At 44.3% G+C, this 14,574-nt stretch overlaps 1 protein-coding gene across 1 annotated transcript in view; it reads right to left on the bottom strand.

Annotated features, from left to right (window-relative positions):
* The window catches only part of CASTOR2 (cytosolic arginine sensor for mTORC1 subunit 2), a 119,255-nt gene that overhangs the window by 59,187 nt on the left and 45,494 nt on the right, over positions 1-14,574 (bottom strand). The window lies entirely within an intron of this gene.

The raw sequence follows: 14,574 nt of genomic DNA, 5'->3' as shown, positions 1-14,574 counted from the left end.
AAAGCCTTTTTACAGAGAACAGGGCAAACTGAGCACAGCTCAATATCCCTTGACATAAAAAAGCTTTAAGTGGCTTCCTGTCTGCATTGAAAAACCGACCTTGCAGAATCAGGGGAGCCGAAGTGCCCGGAGTGCCCTCCTGGCGAAGGAGCCGCACGTGGAGCAACGCCACACAGAACAAACACACCTTGTGAACCTCATGGAGTGGGACCAGCTCAGAGACCCAACTCTTCCCTGTGCTGCCCCTTCCCACCAAATGGTGCATAAATTTCTGCTGGTGAAGATGGCCATATAGAGCTCCAAACAAACACTGACAGGGTGACTGTTTGCATTGCCAGAGAAGCACTGCAGCATATTTGCAACAGAGGCAGGTCCAACATGCCAGTGCTGTCCCTGATCTAGCAGCCTGTCCTGCCAGCTCACAAGCGCTCCCAGAATCTGCTTTTTTCCCCCAACAGTTTAAACAAGGCAGGACTAACACTCAGCTTTTCCTAGAAGGAACCTCCCTCAGCTTGACTACAGTCCTGTTTGCAACTTAAGTTGTTTGACTTGCAATATAAGAGGAACGTGTGAATTTAAGTCAAGAAGTTTAGTGAGTTCTGTCTTCATGAGTTCATGTATTTATATATCTGCAGATACATAAACAAAATCAAGTTGCAGGAGTGCACCTTGCATCTAGTTGGTTTTGGGTCACTAAGGACTACATGTCCCAAAATGCAAAGTGCATCAAGAAAGCAAACTTTTGTTCTGAACAATGAAAACACAGATGAGTAAATCTTCCTCTAGCTGCCACTGCTGATTGACCCATATCATAGTAAAGAAATTCACCTTGAAAAAGATGGCTTTCAGGGAAATTTGAATTTGCAGGTAAAACAAAACAAATCAATACAACAAACACGGAAAGTTCACAGAAATATAACTAAAACCAGCTCAGGGTTTATTAGCATGGTTTGCTGAGTTAAAAAGAAACCACAGAAACATGGATTTTGTCCATGCAATTCATTGATTATAACCCTGTCAGATGTTTTGACCAGCTCTCTTCCCAACTCTTTTGACTTTCATTAAACTCAACACTAGCTTCACTCAACACACCACAGGGAAAGGGCAAAAGCAGGGGATATTTTTCTTTATAGAAATCTGCTTTTAACAATATTTGAAAGAACAGCAGTAGTGAGTCTCTGTATCACACAATACTCCAATTAGGATTGTCTTGCTCTGTGTTCAGCTTTTCATTATGGGCCTGGGCACATTTCTGCAGCTCCTGCCAGGGCAGTGCAGAGCTGCAGAACACTGTCAGGGTGCCATCCTCAAAGCCAGGAGACTGGTAAGAAAATCATCTGCTGCTCTTTATGTCAAAATGAAATACTTGGAACTTCAATAGCAGGATAAAGTGAATTTAAGGTAAGCTTAGGTGGAAGGTGAACCATAGCACAAGAGAAAATGCCAGAGGCACACATCATCTGCAGCAGGACAAAGTCTCTTCAGGAACCGAAGCAGCACAGCATTGCCAGCATCAAGTGATATCAAGAGCCTTGAACATGGCCCAGCCCTGGCCATCCTAAGCACTGCTGAGGTGCTGCCTATGCTGCACTGACCTCCTATAGAACCATTAGTGGGAACCTTAATAACTGTGAACATGCAGGAAGGACAAAGACACATCCTCTTAGCCCAGAACAGAAAACTGCTCACAAGGCCTTTCAGCACATTCTTCTCTGAGAACATAAACCCTGTGTTTAAAAGCTTTTCCATCCTTCCTCTCCTCCTGAAGAATTTTATTAGGAACAAATAAATGTGAGTGGGGGAGAAGACGCTTCAAGTGTGAACAGTGTTACAGCCCTCAGACCCAAGAGACAAGAGAGCTGCCTATAATAGAAATATCCAAAAGATAAAGTAACCTTAGATAACATGTTCCTGCAGCCATTCCAGCCAGCTGTGTGGGGACAGTTGCAGGACAGGCTGTCATCGCTGAGGCAGATCCCTGTAACTGGTTCTGTTCCCAGCCCCTGTGCCTGGTGGGATGGGAGCAGCTTTGTCCCAGTGCTGAGGTGGGCAGCAACACCTCTCAGGACAGCATCCAGTCCCCAGGCTGCAGGCACGGTGCCCTGTGCGAGCAGGGCAGGTTATGGCCACTGCCAGTCACCCAAGCCTACATGGCAGGTAGGAAAGCTCTTAGGTAAATCCATAAATTACATCAGGAATTATTGCAGTCTGCTAATACAGACTGCAATGCCTTTGAATTTACAATTGGATAGCGAGGCAAGACTCCTATCCACTTTAAAAAAACCACAGACTGCCAACGAAAACCACCTCGTTCCAAAATTGCCAGTTACATTGTTAGCTCCAGAAACTCAGATCGAATCCCTTGCTCCATTCTGGTCCTCCTGGCCAGCCTATGACTCAGCTTCCATTTGTGATACAGATCTAAACCAGCCCTGCTGAGAAGCATGGGGATAGAAAACCAAAACAAACCTCATCATATTCACATTTATTGTGCTAATGGGAATTGAATTAGCATCTCAGGCACTTTGCTCATGTTTTATTGCTGCTGTTCCTCCAGCATTCTTCTAAATAACATATGAGAAACAGCAGTGCCTTGGTGCAATATCACCAGGACAAGCAGCAGAGAAATAGCAAAACCCTCTAAATTCCTAAATTTTGTCAAAAATCATAAAAATAATTTTCAGGAAACTACATTTGATGCATTGTACAGTGCTGCTTGTACTAATTTCCTTCTCAGAGGATAACTGTACAAGTGCACATCACTTCTTAAAGTCCTTTAATCTGTTGCTCTTGGTTTGATGCCCATCCCCCCAGCATCGTTAACAATATTGTTTACAGATTTATCATTGTTAATGTCAGGAAAGCAATTTTTTCAAATCTCCACAGAGCATCAATGAGTGTTTACATCAAAATGGCATGAGCTCTTTGCTTTGGGAGAGAATGCTGTAATCAAATCTCTGAAGGGGAAGTTGGAGCAGTAAATGAAAAAGAGGTTTAGTTTGTGTTCAATGGCAGAGAGTATTCATTTATTATCTAACAATTAACTAATTGATCCAGACACACCTTTTCCTCTTCTCTCTTTGCTGTCCCTGTCTGCCAGCATTCTTGGAGGCCCCTCTATTGTGAGTCAGCTTAGTCACACATGAGATGCAAAAGCAATTCTTTCCATTTGAACAAGCCCATCATTTAAGCAGAAGGTAACTGTGCTTTAAAAACTTTGTCTGTACAGCAGTACCAATATCCCCTGATGACTGTTAGAGTTGAACTGATTTTCAGCACAAGGGAGAGGTGGAGTACAACACTGCATTTTCCTTAACCACAAAATTCTCTTTTACAACCCAAAATTTGGACTGAGAAACACGTTACAGATGTGGGTGTGGGTCCCTAAGGTTTACAGCTGAAAATAAACTATGATTTAGTGTACAACAAAGGCTTGGGAACACATCATAGCACCTGGATCCTGAAGGATTAGCATATCAGAACAAAGCAAACACTGAGAAAAAGATTAGGTCGTGTTTCCTTTTCCCTTCCAAATCAGGCATTATACTATCACTCCTTGAATGCCCTCTACTGCAGAATATTGACTTTTAAATCCTACCAACACTACAACACAATTGAGTTTTCCTCAAATGTAATGCTGCTGGTACATCCAAACTCATATTTGGGATTCATAGTAGCTGTTATTGTGATCAGCCAAGAACCAGTGATTATTTTGCGGACAGCAATGAACAACACAGACTGCTGAGCATATGCTTTTTATTTCAAAGATAGGAGCAACCCATGCTCAATGCACTGGGGGTAAGAGGTTCTTACGCTATTGCTCCAAGACACAGAAGAAGGAGGAAGAAACAAAAAATCTTGTGTGGACTAGAATGAATTTGTTTTCCTACAGGAACCACAAACACAATTTTCCCAGCATGGGACACAAGACTTCTCCCACAAATTTCTAAAATCTCTTTCCAGTGCTCAGTATAGAAAGTTAGATGCACAAGAAATGTTTGCAGCTTCAATGCAGGCAGTAATTGAGAACACGTGTGCTGGGGGGATTAAAGGAGGAGATTCAGCAAGCCATGCTCCATCAGAACGGAGAGGCAGCAGAAGCAGTTTCAGGGCTCATCATTCTCAAAGAACTTTCATCTGCAAGCAGGTCCAACACCCCTCACCAATCTGAGGAGGAATGCTGTGAGGCTGCATATCAACCTCAAAGTTAATGCACATTAACAATTTAAGAGCCTGAATAAAAGATTTTAAAAAAAGTTTCACCAACTTTCCTTTAAGTTCAGAGAGAAGCTTTAGATACTTGTACGACTAAGGACACCTTTACAGCAAAAGCAACCTCTGTCTGTTCTCCTTCTCCTAGGCTCTGCTTTTGGGTCCTGCTCAAGACAGATACTACCCAGCCCAGAATGTTTAGTATTTCTGCATATTCTCGCTTGTATTATATACAAAATAGTGTTGTCAATGTGCCTGTACCCAGCTTTCCATAAATCTAGTCAACCAAATCTACAACTCTCAGAGGCACCAAAAGGAAGCTTCATTTGTTTCCTTTGCTAATGAAGTAAAAGGAAGCTCCTCTTGTGCCAATTCTTTATTTCTGGATAAAGATCCCTATATACATACACAAAGCAGAAAATGCTTTTCAAGAATTTTAAGGTTTTTAAAGTCGGGCAATACTGACTTATCCACAAAGTTTCAGCCTTGAAAATGTCATTTTGGTATTTTTAACAATGCTCTTCCAAAACACTCTTTCTAAATTGGTCTCGTCACACAGCAAAGGAAAAGCCCATGCTAAAGGCAGAAGCATAAAACTTCTTCCCAGGCCTATCAGACCCAAGGAAAACATGAGAGATTATTGAGCAAGTCAGCATTACATGGCTCAGATGGAATTTTGCACTTTTGGAATATTGTTCCTAAAATCCAGCTGCTAAATCAACACCCAGAACAAAAGCCAGAGCTCCTGCAGAAGTATATGTGTTGTAAATGATAATGCAGAGGGAGTCACTGTTTGGGTCAAAATCAGTGTCATGGCCAGCACCAGCCCACACATTTCTTGTTGCTCTGAAGGACCACACCAGGCACTCAGCAGGACTGAGCTTTGCTGGGTCTGGCTCAGGTCCCTCAGGACCACCAGTGTGAGAAATGTCACATGAACTCAAAAGCAGCTCAAATCAGGGCCTCAAATCAATGCTCCAGAAGTCTCCAGAAGTTAAAGGAGAAGTTAACTCCTTCAGAAGTTTCCCATTCCCTTGCCATGTTCTGACATTTGGGATATGTTTGCAGGTATGGCTGATGTAAGAGGCTGCAGTGCCTTCATATTTGGCTTTTGATCCTTTCAGAGTTTCAGCACAAGAACTCTCAAACTGTCTGTGCAGCACCCAGCACAATGAAGTGCAGACATTTCTAGAGAGATAATGACAGAAGTGTGCTGCTTTAGGAACATGCTTTGTAAGGCTGTTCAGTTTGCTCAGTGATGAGAAAACAGCTGTTTAGAACCAGGGATTCATAAACTCAATTTCCACCGAACAGCCGGGTGACTGAATAATAAGATGGCAGGTGAAATACAAAGTCACTAAATGGAAATTAATGCATACAGGGGGAAAATAATTTAAGTTCTGAATGAAGACTGACAGGCTCTAAATGGGCTATTACCAGTCAGGAATAAGATGCTGGCATCTTCATGGCTGTTCTCCAAAAGGGTCAAGGCTTTCAAAGACGCTGAGAGAACTGGGATAAAATCAGGCAGGGAGGTGAGACCAACTCATTACTCCAAAGCAAAATATTCAGCACGTCCCCAGCTGCCAAATACTGCATGATCAACGACCTCAAGCTACCAAACAGGCTGGAATTCACTTGGAAGAAACAGAGAAGGTGTCGGTGGTAATCCAAGGGTAAATTCCATGAGAACTGTCCAACTGTGGGATTATGGGAGAAATTATGGCCGTGGTTAAAGAATAATTCACTGTTTCACAATGTGAGAAAGTGAGGCATACAATTAGTTGATCTGATAACACAAAGTTTTCCATTTAAAAACCAGCACGACTGTGTACCTGCATGAGAGGGATGGCCAGATAATAACACAAAAGCCAATATGCACAGCGAAGAGATGGGTTCAAGGAAGAATCAGAAGATCTTAAAGATCCTTTCCAACTCAAACCATTGTAGGATTCTAAGATGTGTTCACAAGTGAACACAGTGCCTCTGATGGTATCTTCCCTTTAGGACATCTCTTGCTCCAGGGTATGAACACTGGCCTGGTTTTACATCCCCTCAGAGCCCAGCCACTGCTATGGGAGATGTGGTGCTGGAAAAGATGGCTCTGGGGTTTGACCAACCTTGTATTCCAAAGGACAGCACAGCTCAAAGCACAGGTAAAACAGAAGATACAGCATGAAATAAAAACCTGCGGGTCTCAAGCCTTTTTTTTTTTTCTCCTTAGATGTTTTATTACTGTAGGGAGAACTTGTGCAATCTGACAACCTCTGACACCTACTGTTCAGGTAACTGGCCTCAGGGGCAAACAGCCCCGAACACATGCAGCCACAGAGCAAAGCCCTCCCAATTGTCATTTCACCCTCTTGGGCTTTCTAGGCATGGATCCTACAGAGACTCTTCATACTGAGCTGCCACTTCGGGAAGCATGTGTCAGCCCCTTCCTAGGGTGAGGAAGAGAGAATTAGCAGCACTAGTTTGAGCTGATTGTCTGGCTAAGAGGCGGCTACCTCAGACAAAACCACAGAGAATTCCATGCTTCAAATCCTGATTCTCATATTCATAACCTCCGAGCCCATATATCAAGGATGGGTAAAGGATGAGTGAGATCTTAAAGCTAGGTAAAGCCTGTTATCATCACACATTCTCTTCTGGCATAGCTATCCGAATTACTAAAGTTGTGAAGTTTTTTTCAAACAAGATGCTGGAGTTTAGGAGTTCTCCTTTTGTTTGTTTCTCTTAGGGAATGTTCTGGTTTTTGTTGCTAAGAGACAGTAACAACCGGGTAGTTACAAGAGATAAAAGAAGTTGCCAAACTCAACTGGGGAAGAGGGCACCTGGCTGCACTCTTACCTGGGGGTTTCTGCCCTTCAGAGATGCTGGGAGAATTGGGCTGGGAAAAAAGGGGCTGGGACAGCTGCTGGCTCTTGTTCTCTCGGCATTCACAGGGGAGACAGGCTGCGGTCCCTGTGAGGGGAGTTCCCACCACTGCAGGGTTCTGTCTCCTCCCTTTCTTCTACCGTGAATCCAGCTCTGCTCGTAAGAGCAGCCATTGCACAGGGGCCTTATTAACACCGCACCTCACCAAACAAAGGACTGTCACAGTCTGCTCCAGTGCCTCAGGGGAAACCCCGCGATCCCCGAGCCCTTTCCCCTCCAAGGGAGCCTCTCCCGGCCCTGTTTGGGAGCCGGGCTGCTGCTGCCCCGTCCCCGCTGTGGGTTTTGCAGCACTGCAGCCCGCACCCGCTGCCTGCCGAGCCAGCGCGCAGTTCCACCGCAGCTGCCGAGTTGGTGCCGCCTCTCGCTCGCTGCCCCGGGCGAGCCCGCGCTGCCGCCCCGGGGCCGCTCCGAGGCTCCGCTGCCGCCGCTCCGCGCCCTCAGCGCGGCCGCCATGAGCGCCACAGCGCCCCCTGCAGGGCGGGGAATGCCCGCCCCGGCCCGCCCCGCGGAGCCGCCGCGCCCCTGCCGGCCGTGCCCGGAACTGCAGCGGGAAAGGCCTGAAGGGCGGGGAGAGACCGCAGTGGGATTTCTGATTTTGCTTTGGTTTGTTTTGTTGTTGTTGTAGGGTTTTGGTTTTGTTGTTGGTTTGTTTTGCTTTTGGTGGTTTTTTTTTTTTTTTTTTTTTTTTGTTTTTTTTTTTGTTGCTGCCATTTGTTTGCCGTGTTATACACATACATACTAGTAAAGAACTGTTATTCATTTTCATATATATATAATATATATTAAAAATATAACATATATATATAATATAAATATATATATGAAAGCCCCTTACATTCAAAATTATGATAATTCGGAGGGAAGAGGTTCATATTCTCCATTCCAAGGGCAGTTCCTGTCTTTCAAACCAAGACACAAGATGAATTGTGCTGGTGAAGAGGGGCATGACAGAACTGTATCAGGAAAAAGTCAGTATTCCAGTAACAGTTTATGGTTCCAACTACCAGAAATCAGTACTAGCTGACATCTTAGTCAAATGAAAAAGCACCTAAATGGCAGTGGTCAGCTTGTGTTTTAAAAAGGCATTTCAAGTCTATGGGAACCAGTCCAATGCATTTATAACTCTCGGACAACCTTTCCACAAGCACAGGTAGCATGAAACTAAGATAGTTCGAAGTGAGACCCTGAGGGAAAATAGACAACATCTATTTCCACTTGTCTTTGACTGGATAGGTATTTTGGAAGTTAAAGAAAATGCCATGCCTCTGGCAGATTTTAATACTTTAACTAGCAGTTTTTCCCTTGCCTTATGCTCTTTTCTTTAAAGCACTGAAGAATCAAGGGCAGCTCCATTTAAAATACCACTTCTCATGCAATTCTAATCCCCATTTAATTTTATGTCTTACTGAATTACCAGAGAGAAGGGGAGAATGAGAAAAGGGAGGAAGAGATGCTTCAGTAACCACCAGAGTCCCTAAACACATTTTCTGGAAACAGCCAAAGACTGCAAAATGACCAGGCCTTACAGCAGGCTGTAATCATGTCCTTACTTATGTCCTGTCCTCACCAAGTGCTGTGCAGGCTAAGTATTAAAATAGATTGAGAAAATTAAAGCAACAAAAGAACAGCTGTCAAAGAGTCACAGAAAACTAAAATTGCAAAATCAATAGCTAAGATTAAAAAACTACAACAAAACTTCCTCTTGTAAAGGTTTGGGCAAGAACAAACACTCTCAGAACAATGTAAGGCTGTATCATCAAAAGGCACCTCCTAAGTACAAGAACTTAATGAGTAATGGTCTTGGATCTTCCTCTGTGTGCAGCTATGTTGAGGCCCATGAAAACCAAATAAAGGGAATGCTGGGCAAAGCCAACACCGCATCCCTCCATGCCTGGAAATGCTCTGACTCCATTTTTCCTTCCAATCAGCAAGGGGGCAAGTAGACACAACAGAAAATATGCTGTCAGATGTCACTTTTAATTTTCATCAATAAAGAAGTTGAAACTGTCTAAATGACTAAACGAGATGACTCAAAAAAGGGAAGATAAGATACTTCCAGACATGTCCAGCACTGTGACACCTGCATGCTCATGCCACACTGCCTGGGCTGGAAAGCTCCAAAGGGGATGTTCCCCTGCTGTGGAAAAATGCAGCTGGCTCAGGCATCCAAGAACTCAAGCATTCAACATCAACAGTGTCCAGCTCTGAAAGAAAACAAGCCAAAGTTTCTGTAAGCTGAGCCTGTAATGTAAAAGGTTTTTCTGTCACCTCAGTTCTGCACTTTTTAACTGAATTACTTGTGCAGTATAGGATTCCAGGATAACAGACCTGTGTAAAATGTAAGAATCTATAGATCTAAGGGAAAACACTGCCCTGTGAACTGAAGGATATGGTTGAAGTATGTCAACAATCTGTTTTGAGTGAAGTCAGCATTTGAAACACTTTTTACAGCTAGAGACCAGGGTTCTCATTCATTGCCTGTATGAGTTCTTTCTGTCATTATTTCAAAACCTATCAAAGCATGATCACAGGAAAAAAAGAGCTTATTTATTGATTCATTTCAGTGAATACCCTAAATTTTGTTTAATGCTTCATAAAGGCTCCAGGGAAATTTTTTTTTTTTACCGACAAACCACAAATGACAAAACTTCAGGTGAGATGCAGTCCTGGGTATTTTGGATAGTGTAAAGCACAATGCAAAGTGCAAACTCATAGCCTGACTCACCTAATACAATTCTCCCATCTCCAAAGCCAGCAAATACCAGTGACTAGGAGCACAGAAGGACAGACTGGTTTGGCTTGGGAGAGACCTTCAAACCTCTCCTCTTTTAGTTTAAAACCAGTCCCTCTTGTCCTATCCCTATCTGCCCATGTAGAAAAATATCTCTTTTTTTCATAGGCACTGGAGGGGCCTCTGAGCTCTCCCTGGAGCCTTCTCTTCTCCAGGTGAACACCCCCAGCTCTGCCAGCCTGGCTCCAGAGCATCTCCATGGCCTCCTCTGGACTCAGTCCAACAACTCCCCAGACCTGGACACTGCTCCAGGTATTCACATAAGAAGGGGAGAATCCTTGACCTGCTGGCCACTTCTTTCTTGATTCAGCCTCAGATATGCTTGGCTTTCTGGGCTGTATCTGCATGTTGTTGGCTCATGCCCAGCTTTTCATCCACCCCAAGTCCACAGGGCTTCTCTCAGTTAGTTCTCCCTGTCTCACCATCAAAAAGCTCTGTCTTAAAAACAAATTTAGTCACAGAAAACACTTGGATACCCTAGAAAAACATACAAAACTAAATAAAATGTTGAACTAAGACAGTAACAGATGGAATAAGAACTAAAGAACACAAATTCTATAGCTAGGCTGTGAGTGGACCTGACAGGGAGGTGAAAAGACTCTCAGGTACAATTCCACATGGATTCTGTTTGCTGCTTTTCACAAAACCTCAAAGTACTTTCTAAAGAAAGTCAGTATCAATATCAGGTTTTATTGCATCTCATCTTTACAGGACACAGCATAAAAGCAGATATTCACTCTGGCCTCATACAGCCCAGACAGGTCTTAACATTTACTGCTCTTCTGGTAAGTTTTCTGGTAGAATAAACAGTTTGTAACAGTTAAAGAGTATTTTTAAACTATGCTGAGGATGAAGGGAGCACAGCCTTCAGCAATATATGAGACTTTGCTTTCAAGCAAACATTTAGCTTTTTTCACAGCACAAAACAACAGCAACAAACCCACCAGGTATTGCCTGCACACTCAGTGCAGTGAGAGCAGTGAGGAGAGAAAAGCACAGGCCCACAGGACAGCAGGATCACAGTACCCTGCCAGCTTCATCCACAGATCAATCCAAGCAATAGCAGAAAAGCTGGTAAAGGAAATAATGACCTGAATAAGATTCAGTCCTGTACAGAGGAGGAATATGAGTAAGACTTTTGTAGCACAACTAGGAATCTAATTTGGTCTGACATAGTGCACAGGTCTCCAGCAGGATCTCAATTCCAGAGTCTCCAGCAGCAGTTCCAGGAGGTTTCTGCAAACAACTGCTGCCTGAGCCTCTGTCCCAGAGAGCGCTTGGAGGATTTGTAAGAACACTGTCTGAACCCCCTTGACTGTCAGGGGGAACAGAGAACGCAGGACAGCCTGGGAAAGATAGCAACTCTCGTTTCAATACAGACAACTTCTGTTTTGCTGAGTCCAGGGCTTTACTGTCAAGCCTTATGCTTGGAGATACAGCCTGCAGGCTTTGTTCTGGCAGAAATAATTCGCTAAGTCACCATTTTTCCCCCGCTGACATATATCAGTAAATAAATAATACGGGGGGTTTTGAACAAGGAGTGAGGTGGTGAAAGCTGCTCAAAGAACAGAAAACAATGATAAATGACCCTCTGATATTCAAAGATCAAGAGGGGGGGCAACAGACAAGGCATCAGGAAATCCAGTGGTTATTGCACAAGGCCTCCTTCACTCAGTGCCAAGATTCAAAGCTCACTGGAAGGTTAGGAGCTCAAAAGCCTTCTCCACTGCCTGTGACAGTGTGCCCAGTTCCTAAGTTGAGACTCTCCTTTGTTATTCCAGTGCATTATCACAGACAAAACCTTGGACTCCAGTATTGTTCATCTTAGTCCAAATCTCAAGTGTTTGCTATGATTCTTGATGCAGAATTTCTCAACACACAACCCTGGTCTGTTTGGCCCCACTCTGATGCACCTTCTCCCACTGCCTAAGCCCTGCTAACAGCCCTTCCCTCCTCACCACATTCCCTGTGGGGATGGGAAGTTGCACAGAGGATGGACACTGCTAAAGGTGAGCCAGCACAGTTCAGATGCAACGTCCTTGGGGCATGCACTATCTGTAAACCTCAGCAGGATCCTGTTCCATAATTAAACACATCTGATCTTGTGACAGCAAGAGAGATATCAAATTGGGACATAACAATACAATGATTAAAATTCAGATGTGGTACAAGTCACAGTAGTATAGCGGTGATGAATGTCACACCAGGGGTGTTTTGGAGGGATGAAGTAACTTTATTTTCACATATCCGTACAATTAAAATTTCCTTAAGTAGTAACACAAAAATCATAATTAAGTGCTTCTGTGTTAAACCACATCCTATTTTTCCCCTCTTAGTTGTTTCTAAAACCACTTACACAGAGCTTCAAAAAGACCTGCTGAAGACATCAGCCAAGCTTCCTAATGCAGAATGACTGATTTCTCTAGCCAACAAAAATACGTTTATACCTCAAAGAACTGAATAAATTCAAGAGAGGGAAGTTACCAGTCATTTGTTTGCCAGCAAGTTCTTTGCCTTTTTGCTCCACTGCTAGAAGAAGTAGTTCCATGAATTGCAGAATGATCCTCTGACATACAAAACAGTCAAATCCTGTCACATGAAACTACCCAAAGAGCATTTTGCACCATAAAACGCAATTTCACCCACGGATTTAGGTGCTGTTCCCTACAAGTGTGGGGTCAAGAGTCTGGTCCATGATGGAGCAGAAACAAGAGTGATAGGAACGTCTATGCACTGCTGTCTCCTGCTGATCTGGTACAAGGATGTGAATGTTTTGGGAATGTGAATTTTTAATTTCTGTCTTCCCTGTAACTATATTCTCCTGGTTAACCTAACAGAGGGTTCGGATGCCCAGGAGGCTTTTGAAGAAACTGTCAGTGTACTGTAACAGCTGAAGCACGATCCAGGGTCACACACCAAGGTGTTCCTCCAGTGATGTGGCAATTGCCAAGAGTGGTGAACTGGCTCTGAGCCAGGGAGCTGCTTGCAGGCAGGTGGGCTGAGCCATGAGTCACTGAAGCTGCCTGGAAGGGAAGAGGAACAGTGACCTACTGAAGAAACTAAGATATTGTTAAGACAAGATGACTACGTGTGTTTTTTGCTGTTCAATTCTCAGCAACAAGCAAAGCAGGGAAGATATGAACACTCTCTTGCAAAGACGGGGCAAGGAAGATTTGAGAAAGAAGTGCTAACAGATCTCCTATTTTGGGCCTAGTTTTAAAGTGGAAGGCAATTTTAATGCAAACACACTATGCCTCTTGTTCCTTCTGTGTTTCTGACCTATTGCCTAATTTCTGTTAAATGTCAGAGTTGGAGATTTCAAAGGTACTAAATTCAAACAACATTCACTAAAATGGATGCTAGATAGAAGAGGAAAGTGTCTGCTAAAGCCATGGGGAAAAGGCCATAATGTGAGCACAAACCTTATTAGATATCAAAGAATCACAGAACGAACTAGGTTGGAAAAGATCTTTGAGATCATCAAGTCCTAACCATGACCTAACATCTCCTCATCAACCAAACCATGGCACTGAGTGCCACATCCAGTCCTCTTTTAAACTTGTCCAGGGATGGTGACTCCACCACCTCTCTGGGCAGACTCCAGCACCAATCACTCTTTCAGTGAAGAAGTTTTTCCTGATGTCTAACCTCAACTTCCCCTGGCACAGCTTAAGACTCTGTCCTCTCATTTTGTCAGTGGTTGCCTGGGAGAAGAGACCAACCCTACCTGACCACAGCCACCTTTCAGGAGGTTGTACAGAATGATAGGATCACCTCTGAGTCTCCTCCAGGCTAAACACCCCCAGCTCCCTCAGCCCTTCCTCACAGGGTTTGTGTTCCCAGCCCCTCTCCAGCCTCGCTGCCTCCTCTGGACACACTCAAGTGTCTGAAAGTCCTTCCTAAACTGAGGGGACACAGCTGGACACAGCACTCAATGTCCTTCCTGAACTGAGGGGACACAGCTGGACACAGCACTCAATGTCCTTCCTAAACTGAGGGGACACAGCTGGACACAGCACTCAATGTCCCTCCTAAACTGAAGGGACAGAGCTGGACACAGCACTCAATGTCCCTCCTAAACTGAGGGGACACAGCTGGACACAGCACTCGAGGTGTGCCCTCACCAGTGCCCAGGACAGGGGCAGAATGACCTCCCTGCTCCTGCTGCCCACACCATTCCTGATCCAGGCCAGGAGCCCTTGGCCTTCTTGGCCACCTGGGCACACTGCTGGCTCATGTCCAGCTGCTGTCACCAGAACCCCCAGGTCCCTTTCTGCCTGACACTCTGTCCCCAGCCTATTTATTGGGGGTTGCTGTGGCCAAAGTGCAGGACTTGGCACTTGGACTGGTTAAACTTCATATTGTTGGACTTGGCCCATCTATCCAACCTGTCAATCCACAAGAGGCATGTCCCAACCACAGGAAGCCACATAGCTCACACTGTGCTAGGCTCCAGAGAATCTCACTGCAAGAGAAAGCAAGAGCAAACCAGCTTTACTAGTTTGGCTGCTCATTTTCAACAGAGAGGTACAGCCTGGGCAGGCTTTGTGAGCCACAATCCTGCCTGGTTTAGAAATCCCACATAAAGCTGTGGTGTTTCTTTATATCAATTGTCTGAAGAGGCTGCAAAGCCC

This window comes from Prinia subflava, chromosome 8, assembly GCF_021018805.1.
Source record: "Prinia subflava isolate CZ2003 ecotype Zambia chromosome 8, Cam_Psub_1.2, whole genome shotgun sequence".
Lineage (NCBI taxonomy): Eukaryota > Metazoa > Chordata > Aves > Passeriformes > Cisticolidae > Prinia > Prinia subflava.
Note: the sequence above shows the minus strand (reverse complement) of the source record. Positions and strands in the feature narration are given on the sequence as shown.